Source organism: Helianthus annuus, chromosome 9 (genome assembly GCF_002127325.2).
Source record: "Helianthus annuus cultivar XRQ/B chromosome 9, HanXRQr2.0-SUNRISE, whole genome shotgun sequence".
Classification (NCBI taxonomy): domain Eukaryota; kingdom Viridiplantae; phylum Streptophyta; class Magnoliopsida; order Asterales; family Asteraceae; genus Helianthus; species Helianthus annuus.
In genome coordinates, this window is record NC_035441.2 from 136,292,288 (window position 1) to 136,305,116 (window position 12,829).

At 35.5% G+C, this 12,829-nt stretch overlaps 1 long non-coding RNA gene across 16 annotated transcripts; it reads right to left on the bottom strand.

The window, feature by feature from the left end:
• Positions 1-959: 959 nt before the first annotated feature.
• LOC110878809 lies at positions 960-5,823 on the bottom strand. Of its 16 annotated transcripts, none has more exons than XR_004867323.1 (8): positions 5,207-5,822; positions 4,384-5,014; positions 3,725-3,846; positions 3,081-3,625; positions 2,712-2,990; positions 1,880-2,516; positions 1,222-1,309; positions 960-1,122 (listed from the first exon to the last, which is right to left on the bottom strand). It is a non-coding gene; the product is annotated as an uncharacterized LOC110878809 (long non-coding RNA). The 16 variants fall into 16 exon arrangements; XR_004867320.1 differs by having other exon boundaries at positions 1,222-1,343; XR_004867330.1 differs by having other exon boundaries at positions 1,065-1,343; positions 5,207-5,335; positions 5,559-5,822.
• Between the last annotated feature and the right edge of the window lie 7,006 nt (positions 5,824-12,829).

The following is a 12,829-nucleotide window of genomic DNA, read 5'->3' on the forward strand; positions in this document are numbered from 1 at the left end:
GGGTGTTTAAATACGTCCTAGTCCATTCCTATAATATTCAGTGACATTGTTGTGAGGCTAAGCATAATATATGGCTATTTGATTTGTGGAAATCATAGTAAGCCATAATACTTTTAACGATTCAAAGAAATCACCTATGTGAGAGAGAAGTAGGTTCGCTTCGAATGGCATGGTAGGGTGCACAATCCTAGAGCTCTCGCAAAACCAGGCTAGTGTTCCAGGACCATAATAGGACATGATAGTGAGGGGATGGCCCGGCTAGGGAAAGCATTGTGTAAATGTATATTGTCGTTTACTCAAATGGGGGGTTGTTCAAGGACATCACATCTACAAAACCCTAGTAGGCTAAGTATGCTTCACAAAGGAAAGTTCAAAGGCAAAACCTACCTATCCTCAATACTCGACTGTCGAGGTTTCATCGGGGAATTTTGTGTGTTTATCGATTTCTATTCATGTGGGGGATTGTTGGAAATCTTAGTGAAAATGAGTTTTTCACTAAATATTTTGGACATCAATAATTATATTTATATATGTGTGCTATAAATAATAATTAGTGGGTTTGTGTTCTATGTGATGAGAGGATCATAATAATGAATCAAACTATGTCCAAAATGGAGCTAAGATGAATAGAATATCGATGCTCGAAGTTGGGTAATTAAAGTGAATATTTCTAAACTTTGGTGACTCTAGTATAAATTCATCTTTGTCATAAATTGGTGTTTTTATGACTTTTAATCTCTATTCAAGAGTCATGATGTAAGTTTTATTATGTCTTATTATTTTATTTAATATGACATTAATATGACATTAACATGAAATTAATCCTTTTTGACTCATAATGAAGGTTTTTATTGTTATAAATATCTTTAAACAATAGAAATTAAATATGGAGTTTTAGTTTTGAGTATAAAATGAACTTATGACTCTTTGTTGGATGCAATAAAGAAAAACTAGAAGATCGAACCGCCCGCGTTGCGGTGCGTGCTAGGAGATTCATTCTTCGTATCATGTCCCAGATAATAAGCTTATGCAAGAACTTTGCTGGTTCCATCTCAACACTTACATGTACAACATTGCAATTTTTATAGAAACAAATATCCAGCGACTGCGTTTGCTACCAATCTATATAGGGTAAGCATCAATAAATAAGCAACCGAAGATTAAATATAAGATTATTTTTTAAAGTCCAAAGCGGAACAATCTAAAGATGGGAGTTACAACCTTGTCCTTTGCATCGATCTTTGCTCCAATAGAAAGCAAAATTTTAGCTTTCACCCAACCTTTGCTAGTAGCACAGTGAAGAGCAGTTCTGCCACCATCATTTTTCAAATTTACATCAGCCCCTGTTCGTCGAAATCTAATTCTTTCAGCGGATGATAAATTTGGAATGTGACTAATTAAAAAGAAAACATATAACTCTTTTAAGAGTGCACACCATGTGTTTGACAAAATGTGCGAATCAAAGAGACTTTGATTACTATAAGACGACATGCACGCCTGGTTTCTATAAAGTGAACACCATTTGTTCGACGAAATGCATGAACTAAATTTGAAAAAAAAATGTTAACGCTAGTAACCTGCCAGTAATGGAGATGTTGGACTCTTTGGCTGATGATCAGCCATTGGACAAAAGACAGAAAAAGTGGTGGCGATGACGACAAACAACCTCGCAAATGACAGCTAACACTATTCTATCAAACCCCTTAAATAACCTTCTAACCAACTGCCAAAAGACCATAACTACCACAAAGTGGAAACAAAGTGTATTTATGAACAGGTTCTTGTCTTTTAGGTTCATTTGGGCCGACATGTGTACGTAATAATCATCTACAATAATTAATACAAAATAACGAAATAGTTCGAGTGTGCGTTCATATACCTTCCCACTCATAACCAACTCGTATGCTCCTACTGACTGCTGCTAATTGGTGTTGAGCCGTTTGACCAAATTTGACCGAGCTTGACTAAGACCCGAAACAGACTCAGATTCGAGTCGAGAGTTTCCGATAACTTCAAATGAAAAATTACCATTACCAAAACTTAGAATTAATGGAATCTTCACTAAACATCCCTTTTCTACCTATTACAAATTAAAACTCTTCAGAAATTAAATCCCTATACTTTTGTTAGAACCATCCCACTCATGTCACTTTGAACAATTTTTTTTCTTTTTTTTTCATATTTCCATGAATTAATATTAAATATGCTTTTTTAAGTACATTTTTTAAATCAGAAAATGCTATTATTAACCACCAACTTTATCCAGCGAATGAATTTTCAACTAGACATAAGTCCAGTAAGGTTTTTATGATTGTTTTAAAATATATATATTCATGCTATCAAGTTTACAAATATACAAGTAGTGAAGTTATATACTTATGTGACCAAAATGGACGTGTTACATAAGCAGCCACTTTGAAGCTTGATAACTACAAAAATGAATACCAAATATGACCGGATAACAGGAGTCACTGGAAAACACCTTTGCCGTTGGAAACCGAACTCAAACACCAATCCTGTGATTACACAAGAATTCAGGACTTCAAAGACACAAGCAAGATTATTAATGAATATTATTATGGGAATTTGGCAGGAAAAGTGCATATCAAAGTGGACTTCAAGAATGTATAAAGTCAGATGTCGTAGCCGTTCTCATAAAAAATCAAGCCAAATCATAAAGAACCTAAATGATAAATAGAGTGAGATGGAACCTTAAGAAGAACGCTGGCGAACGGTCACTGGGGCATACATTTCCGTTATTCCCCTCCCCCTCCACCGCCTTCGTCTGTCCTTTTTCCGGATTCCGCGACGCACACCACCGCCTTGACATCTGTCCTCCCTCTTACACCCAATTCAATAACCAAAATTAAAAAAAAAACACACACACACACACAGAGACCATACACACAATCATCGGCATCATCGCCACCGGCGGTAACCGCCATCTTCGTTCGCCAATTGTCTTGTAGCATACTTCATTTCAATTAGCCCTAAATCCAAATCTGTTTCGATTAGCCCTAAAGCTGATTCCGATTGGAACCGATTACATGTCATAAACCCTAGATCGATAACCATCTAACCTGTATTGTATCGTGTCGACCACAACGATGTACGTAACGATGGCGTCTCTCACTCGGCAGATTTGAAGCTGGTTGCCAGTGATTAAACAGTGAAACGTCACCGCATATCATCGCTCTAATTGGAACCTTAGGGGTTCGCCGGAAAACTGTTGGCAAACTCCCCTTTTCACTTGGTCTCTCTCTACATAGTTAACATAGTTGTGTGTGTTTTGAAAAGATGAGAAAGCATACCAGAGAAAGTGGATAGACTGTGAGAATGTACAACAAATTAAAGTAATAGAACAACACTATACAACATAATAAAGCTATAAAGCACATGGTACAACATGTATTGCATAGAATTGTTGAAAATTAGAGTGTTACTAGAAGATCGACCTGCCCGCGTTGCGGCGCGGGCTAAGAGATTTGCAAGGAGACCATCTCCTTCATATCATGTCCCAAATAATAAGCTTATGCAAGAACTTTGCTGGTTCCATCTCAACACTTACATGTACCATTGCAATTTTTGTAGAAACAAATATCCAGCGACTCCGTTTGCTACCAATCTATATAGGGTAAGCATCAATAAATAAGCAACTGAAGATAAAGTATAAGATTATTTTTTAAAGTCCAAAGCGGAACAATCTAAAGATGGGAGTTACAACCTTGTCCTTTGCATCAATCTTTGCTCCATTAGAAAGCAAAATTTTAGCTTTCACCCAACCCTTGCTAGTAGCATAGTGAAGAGCAGTTCTGCCACCATCATTTTTCAAATTTACATCAGCCCCTGTTCGTCGAAATCTAATTCTTTCAGCGGATGATAAATATGGAATGTGGCTAATTAAAAAGAAAACATATAACTCTTTTAAGAGTGCACACCATGTGTTCGACAAAAAGTGTGAATCAAAGAGACTTTGATTACTATAAGACGGCATGCACGTCCGGTTTCTATAAAGTGAGCACCATTTGTTCGACGAAATGCATGAACTAAATTTGAAAAAAAAAATGTTAATGCTAGTAACCTGCCAGTAATGGAGATGTTGGACTCCTTGGCTGAGGATCAGCCATTAGACAAAAGATAGAAAAAGTGGTGGCGATGACGACAAACAACGTCGCAAATGACAGCTAAGAGTATTCTGTTAAACTCCTTAAATAACCTTCTAATCAATTGTCAAAAGACCATAACTACCACAAAGTGAAAACAAAGTGTATTTATGAACAGGTTCTTGTCTTTTAGGTTCATTTGGGCCGACATGTGTACGTAATCATCATCTACAATAATTAATACAAAATAATGAAATAGTTCGCGTGTGCGTTCATATACCTTCCCACTCATAACCAACTCGTATGCTCCTACTGACTGCTGCTAATTGGTGTTGAGTCGTTTGACCAAATTTGACCGAGCTTGACTAAGACCCGAAACAAACTCAGATTCGAGTCGAGAGTTTCCAATAACTCCAAATGAAGAATTACTGTTACAAAAACTTAGAATTGATCGAATCTGCACTAAACATCCCTTTTCTACCTATTACAAAATAAAACTCTTTAGAAATTAAATCCCTATACTTTTGTTAGAACCATCCCACTCATGTCACTTTGAATAATTTTTTTTTCATATTTCCATGAATTAATATTAAATATGCTTTGTTAAGTACATTTTTTAAATCATGAAATGCTATTATTAACCACCAACTTTATCCAGCGAATGAATTTTCAAATAGACATAAGTCCAGTAAGGTTTTTATGATTGTTTTAAAATATATATATTTATGCTGTCAAGTTTACAAATATACAAGTAGTGAAGTTATATACTTATGTGACCAAAATGGACGTGTTACATAAGCAGCCACTTTGAAGCTTGATAACAGCAAAAATGAATACCAAATATGACCGGATAACAGGAGTCACCGGAAAACACCTTTGCCGTTGGAAACCAAACTCAAACATCACCAATCCTGTAATTACACAACAATTCAGGACTTCAAAGACACAAGCAAAATTATTGATGAATATTATTATGGGAATTTGGCAGGAAAAGTGCATATCAAAGTGGATTTCAAGAATGTACAAAGTCAGATGTCGTAGCCGTTCTCATAAAAAATCAAGCCAAATCATAAACCTAAATGATAAATAGAGTGAGATCGAACCTTAAGAAGAACGCTGGCGAACTGTCACTGGGGGCATACATTTCCGTTATTCCCCTCCCCCACCACCGCCTTCGTTTGTCCTTTTTTCGGATTCCGCGACACACACCACCGCCTTAACATCTGTCTCCCCTGTTACACCCAATTCAATAACCAAAATTTAAAAAAAAAAACACACATACACACAATCATCGGCATCATGGCCACCGGCGGTAACCGCCATCGTTCGCCAGTTGTCTTGTAGCGTACTTCATTTCAATTAGCCCTAAATCCGAATCCGTTTCGATTAGCCCTAAAGCTGATTCCCATTGGAACCGATTACATGTCATAAACCCTAGATCTATAACCATCTAACCTGTATTGTATCACGTCGACCACAATGATGTACGTAAAGATGGCGCCTCTCACTCGGCAGATTTGAAGCTGGTTGCCAGTGATTAAACAGCGAAACGTCACCGCATATCATCGCTCTACTTGGAACCTTAGGGGTTCGCCGGAAAACTGTTGGCCGGCTCCCCTTTTCACTCGGTCTCTCTATACATAGCTGACATAGTTGTGTGTGTTTTGAAAAAATGAGAAAGCATACCAGAGAAGAGAAAATGGATAGACTTTGAGAATGTACAACAAAATAAAGCTATAAAGCTATAAAGCAGATGGTACAACATGTATTGCATAGAATTGTTGAAAATTAGAGTATTATATAATATAATGAGATAAAAGAGATATACTAGAGAAAAGTTTTATAGAATTTAGAGAGGAGTACTCTCTAATTCTTAAACCATCACCAACTTATATTTATTTATTTTCCCACATAAATTAGAACACCATGATACCCGATGCTATCTCGGGCGCGAGTGCCATCTCTGGCAGTACACATACTGTTCCGGTTATTGTACCCTGGGAGACAGAACCGTCTAAGAGGAGGCGCGGAATCTGTTTTAAGGGAAGCGTGTTGAACACGTGCCTCAACCAAAACCATCAATAATTTTGCTTGTCTTGCAGCGGAGTTTCGATTTCGTAGGTGCGGTTGAAGTTCTCAAAGACATTGGCTTTGAATCAAGATTGGTACAATTTAGATGTATTTTATATTCGTTTATTTAGTTTTGTAACTGGTATTGTACTAGTCGAATTTCCCACAAATAACGAGAGTCTCGTTATTATTTGTTATTTATTTTGTAATATATTTTAATAAAAAGTGAACCTAATTCCTACAATATGACATTTTAAAATAATAAAATAAAAACGAAACATCTTTTAATTTAGGTTTTGATTTTTAATTAAAAGAATTGAAAATTTATGAATGAATATCGATTATTTTTTGTTTGCCCGTGAAAGGGTAGTGAAAGCTAGGGATGGCAAAAAAGACCAAGCCCGACGGGTATATTTGAAACCCGAAACATACGAGCCGTGTATACGAAGTCCAATGGGTATAGGTCGGGTATGGGCTTAAGAAGGGAAAAAATTTGGGTACGAGTATGAGTATGGGATTTAGTGATACCCGCCTGATACCCGACTCATTTACCCGAATAATACCCGAAGTCAACTTACCTTTTTGACTACATATCATATGGCTATCACAAGTAAACTTACCTTTTTAAATACATATTTGGATATGAAGACAGGTAGTACTTCATATGTGCATTTGTATTTGGTAACTGCATAGTGAAAAAATAATTTATTTTTAAGCATGTATATTGAATATGGAAGCTAGCACCCTTTATTATGTGAATGTTTATGCAATTAGGTGGTCATGATATAATTATTTAATTAAGTAATCGTTTTGATTTAGTTTGGTATATGTTGTTTGAATATGATATGTAAGTTATTAATCGTATTTTCATAAGTTATAGTGATTAAAATTATAAATTATATAAACATCAAAGTAAAAATTGCACCTTTGTCCCAGCGGGTATTTTTAAGAAATTAACGGGTATACCTGATACCCGCAGGTATGCCTGATACCCGACGGGTAATTACCCGACATATACCCGACGGGTAACGGACCGAGTATGGGACAAAGAATTACAATCGGGTACGGGTCTGGGATTACCAATACCTATCCCAAACCCGACCTATTGCCATTCCTAGTGAAAATCCTTACTATAATCATAGGGTGTACTGGGTGCATGCGATGAAAGGGGAAGAGGGGGAAACTCCTCTCGCGGGAACACCATCGTCAACCTCTTTCACACACCAAAAAATCCAAACAACCATGGATTGTTTACCGGTAAGGGAAGAGAATAGAGAGATGGTTAATGGTGGGCTCCACACAATCACACTTTTATTTTCATTTTATTAAAAAAAATTGTTTATGTGAAGTATTGACAATGTTTGAGTGCAAAATGAAAAATGGATAACGGAGTTGACATGATACAGTATGATTGGCTGGTGTGAAAAAGTGACTACTCTAACAGGTGGAGCGCCCCTTACACCTTTAATAAACTCCTCACAATTTGTGGAAAGCATTGATAAATAAATACAAAATGACTTAGGGGCTGTTTGACAACTTCTGAAGTGCTGAACGAGTAAGAGGTTTGAACCATTAAGTGCTGAATCGGTAAGAGGTCTGAACTATTAAGAGCCAGTATAATGCTTAACCGTTTAGAGACAAATGTCTGACTAATTCAAATTAGAGTTCATAACCATTCAGACTCAGTATAATGTTTAACCATTCAGAGGCAAATGTCTGAACCATTCAGACATTTGTTTGTGAAACAAAATCATTAAGTATTGAACTAGTAAGAGGTTATAACTAGTGGTGGCAAAGTGGGCAAGTTGGATGAATTTGGGTAATGGGTCAAGATAAGTTTGGGTTAGAATGTTTATAGGTTAGGATGGGTATTTAAAAAAAAAACGTTAAATGGGTAATGGGTCAAGATGGGTTTTGGTTAGAATGGGTTTAGGTTAATATAAGTTTGGGTAAAGATGAGACGAAAAAATAAATAAAAATTAAAAAACATAAAATAAAAAAAAATTAATAAAAAATATAAAAAAAAATTAAAATTCTAAAAAAACAAAAAAATTCTAAAAAATCAAAAAATGCTAAAAATTATAAAAAAATCTAAAAAAATCTAAAAAATTAAAAAAATTAAAAAAATCAAAAAATCGAAAAAATCAAAAAAATAAAAAATTTCAAAAAATATAAAAAATTAAAAAAATATAAAAACTCAAAAAAAATCAAAAAAATCTAAAAAAATCTAAAAAATCTAAAAAATCCAAAAAAATCTAAAAATATTATAAAAAATCAATAAAATTCTAAAAAGTATAAATGATAAAAAAATTCTAAAAAATCTAAATGAGAAAAAATTCAAAAAAATAAAAAAAAAATCATAAAAATTCTAAAAAATCATAAAATTCTAAAAAAATCCAAAAAATTCTAAAAAATCATAAAAGTTCTAAAAAATCCAAGAAATTCTAAAAAATAATAAAAAAACTCTAAAAAAACCTAAACAATCGTAAAAAAACTTTAGAATTTTTTGGATTTTTTAGATCTTTTTATGTTTTAGAATTTTTTTGGTTTTTTAGATTTTTTTTGAATTTTTTATAATTTTTTAGACTTTTTAGAATTTTTTGGATTTATTAGAATTTTTTTGGATTTCTTAGATTTTTTTTATTTTTTAGAATTTTTTGATTTTTTAGAATTTTTTTTATTTTTGAGAATTTTTTGGATTTTTTAGAATTCTTTTGATTTTTTAGAATATTTTGATTTTTTAGAATTTTTCAGATTTTTTATAGTTTTTTTGACTTTTTAGATTTTTTTTATTTTTAATTTTTTTATTATTTTTAAACGAAGAACGATGGGATAGTACTTCGGCGGCAATTGGTGAAGTCGCAGTTGTGAATAGATATCTACAGGTAGTAATTAGTTTGGTGATTTTATCTCATACCCATTCTGACCCACTTGGGTTTTATCTTATACCCATCATAACTTACTCTTTTTTTTATCCCCGAGTTCATAATCTATCCTAACCTAGTGACTAATTTTGTTTGGACCATCTTAACCCATCTTAAAATTTAAAATAACCATATCAACCCAAAATGGAATGGATTTGCTTGTTTTGTCAGGTCTAGTCATAACCATTAAGAGCATTATTAAGAGGTAAACAAACAGACCGTTAGTCCTTGATTAAAGGGCATAAATTATGAACTTTGTAAATTTTCTAGTTAAAAACTATACATATTTTAAACTTATTATTATTATTATTATTATTATTATTATTATTATTATTATTATTATTATTATTAAAACCTTATTAATAACCAACAACTTTATGCATATTGTAGTTGTAAAATTGGCTTTGGGAGTTTTTCAAAAAAAATTGAATTTTTCATTTCTAACCCTAAAGTTTCAAGCTTTGGCAAGTTAAGTTTAAAGTTTTAATCTTTGTTTCCCTTTTAACCCTAAAGTTTTAATCTTTGACAATTTGAGTTTAAAGTTTTAATCTTTGGTAATTTAACCCCTTTGATTAAGTTGATTTTTCACTTCTAATTTAAAAGTTTTCATCTTATACAATTTAACCCCTTTCATTAACTTGATTTTCCATTTCTAATTCAAAAGTTTCCATCTTTTGCGATTTAACCACTTTGATTTTTTTTACTTATGTGTTGTAATCTTGGCTTTGGGGGTTTTCCAAAGAAAAAATGGTTATGCATATGGTTGTTGTAACCTTCGCTTTGGGGTTTTACAAAAAAAAAAAAAAAAACTTGATTTTTTTTACTATTCACCCAAAAGTATTTCATAAATTACTTTTAACCCAAAATTATTTGTTTTTTTTACTTTTAACACAAAACTTTTTATCTTTTACAAATCTATCCTCTCAACTTTTTTTACTTTCAACTTTGGTCCTTTATAATTTTCATTTTCTACAAATTTTTCGCTTTATGCTTCGTTCTAAATTTTGTGACTTAACACATCGCAACGTGCGTCTTTGGTTTAACGTTTTTACGTTTCGTTCTAAATTTTGCGAGTTAACACGACGCAACGTGCGTGTGTGGGTGAACGTTTTTACATCGTCTATTTTTTCCCGTTTGACAGGTTCAACATAACGTGTGCGTCCTAAATCGACTTAGTTATAAATAAAGAATCCCCGCCGCATTGCGGCGGGTCGTAATTCTAGTTATTATTATTTAGATTAAAAGGAAACGAATTTTGCGATAAAATAAGAAAATAACCGGTGTGTAAAAGAGTAAAACGAGTTTTAACACAACATACAATAAAAATAAGAAAGATCACTAAAGTGATGCCGAAGTTGATACTTTCCCTTAGGTAGTGTTTGGTATGCAGGATTGAGGGGCGGAATGGAATGAAATGGATGATTACGAGGGAATGAAGAAAAAGGTGTTTGGTTGGTCAATGGAATGGAATCACTCATTCCAAATAGCATTCCATTTTCTCAAAATCATTCCTTCCACCCCCATGTTTTTTTTCATTCTATCCCCTCTTGCACCATTCATCAACAACACCACAACCCACCACCTTCGCAAAAACCCACATCCACCACCCACCACCCACCACCTCACCCCGACAGCCACCGTCGCCGCCACCACCACCGTTATCACCCACAACCGCGACCAACCGCCAACGCCACTCGCCGCCGCCACCCACCACCATCGTCGACGCCACCACCACCGTCACCACCAACCGCCGTCGCCGCCGCCACCCACCGCCACCTCTGCTACCACCCACCACCAACGGCCACCTTGCTGCCACCACCATTCGTCGTCACCGCCACCACCACCACCCATCGCAGCCGCCGACACCCACCACACTGCCACTCGCCCACTACCGCCACCTATAACCACCCACAATTACTACCACCGACCACCACCACCACCACCACCACTCACCACTTATTTTATTACTCCGTTTTTCTTGTCTACCGAACAATACACAATAATAATTCATTCCATTCACACATGGTAACCAAACAAGACTTGGAATGGTAATGATCCATTGCATTTCCTCGTCCATTTCATTACCTCGTCCATTCCATTTCTTGGTCCATTTCATTACCCCATACCAAACAGACCCTTAGTAATATTAAGGGAGCATGGAGTAGTCTCGGGAAGGTCTTTGAGGTCGTGCGCAAACATTTCGGGGCCAAACAAATGCTTCAAGTTTTGGGGTGTAGTCAGTCTCCTTCCTATTTGGTGATTATTTGGGGAGTGGGAGAAAAAACTGATTATGATGATTTAAAGCGACTTTATGGTAATTTAACACACATAATTTTCATAAACCTCTTTTCAAAATTGATTAGGCCATCCGTAGTCATAAGTAGGGATGAGCAAAATGGACCCGGTACCGGTACCGAATTTACCGAACCGGGTACCTTTTCGGTACCGACTTTTGACATTTTCGGTACCGGTCCGGTACGGTACCGGTATTTACCCTCAAATACCGGTACCGAACCGTACCGTACCAGGTATATTCGGTACCGGTACCGGTACCCACTTTTGAGGATTTTCGGTAACGGTACCGGTTCGGTACCGAGCTCATCCCTAGTCATAAGGCCCTTTTGGGGGCGTTATGCGACATGTGGCATGCCACGTCACCAAGGGGCTTTATGAGGCGTTATGCAAGTTAAGGTCGTAGTCATAAAGCTCCTTTGTCATCATTACTCAATTAATTTAATTTTTATTTTTTTAATTAATTTCTAAGTTTTATAAAATTAAAAATCATTGCATTAAATAAAAAACAATACATTAAAATAAAAAAAAAACGTTAAAGAAAAAAAACGTTACACCTAAAAAAATAAATTTATTCTTCGGCTTCATTTTCGTTCTCTCCTTCTTCCTCTTCATTTTCTCCAGCATCCAAACCTACGTCTTCAAAGTTCCCGTCTTCGAATTCCTCAACCTCTTCTTCCTCGGAATCTTCTTCGTCGTCACTGTTGTATCGAATTGGGCGAATCGCCCAAGCATGCTCAACCAAATCCGCCTTCAACGTGTTATGTATTTCCTTAGATCGCAATAGTTGAGCATTTGCGAGTCTCTCTTCCATTGTTGCTTGGGTTCCTTCGACTAAATCTTCCGGAATATAGTTTTGGCATATCGCTCTTCCATCATCCTCAATGATCATATTATGCAAAATGATGCAAGCATACATGGCCATTCGTATTCTATTCTTATGCCACATGCGACAAGGATTTCTGATAAAATGCCATCGTTGCTGTAGAACCCCAAAACACCTCTCGATATCCTTTCTCGAAGACTCTTGTAATTTTTTAAAATACTTTCTTTTCTCATCGAACGTTTCAGAAAACGTTTTAACAATAATCGAATACTCCGGGTATATACCGTCGCCCAAATAGTAGTCATGCTCGTAGTCGTTCCCGTTCGCATGAAAACCGGCATTTGGTATAGTTCCAAAAATGTAGCTCTCTAATAATGGTGAAGCCTCTAACGTATTAATATCGTTAAAACACCCGGCTACACCAAAGAAGGCCGACCAAACCCAAAGGTCGTATGACGCAACAGCTTGTAATACCAAAGTTGGCCCTTTTTTATTACCCCGTGTATGTTGACCTCGCCATGCGGTTGGACAATTATACCAACGCCATTGACGACAATCCAAGCTACCAATCATGCCGGGTATTCCATGCTTTTCTAGATGCACCTCATATATTT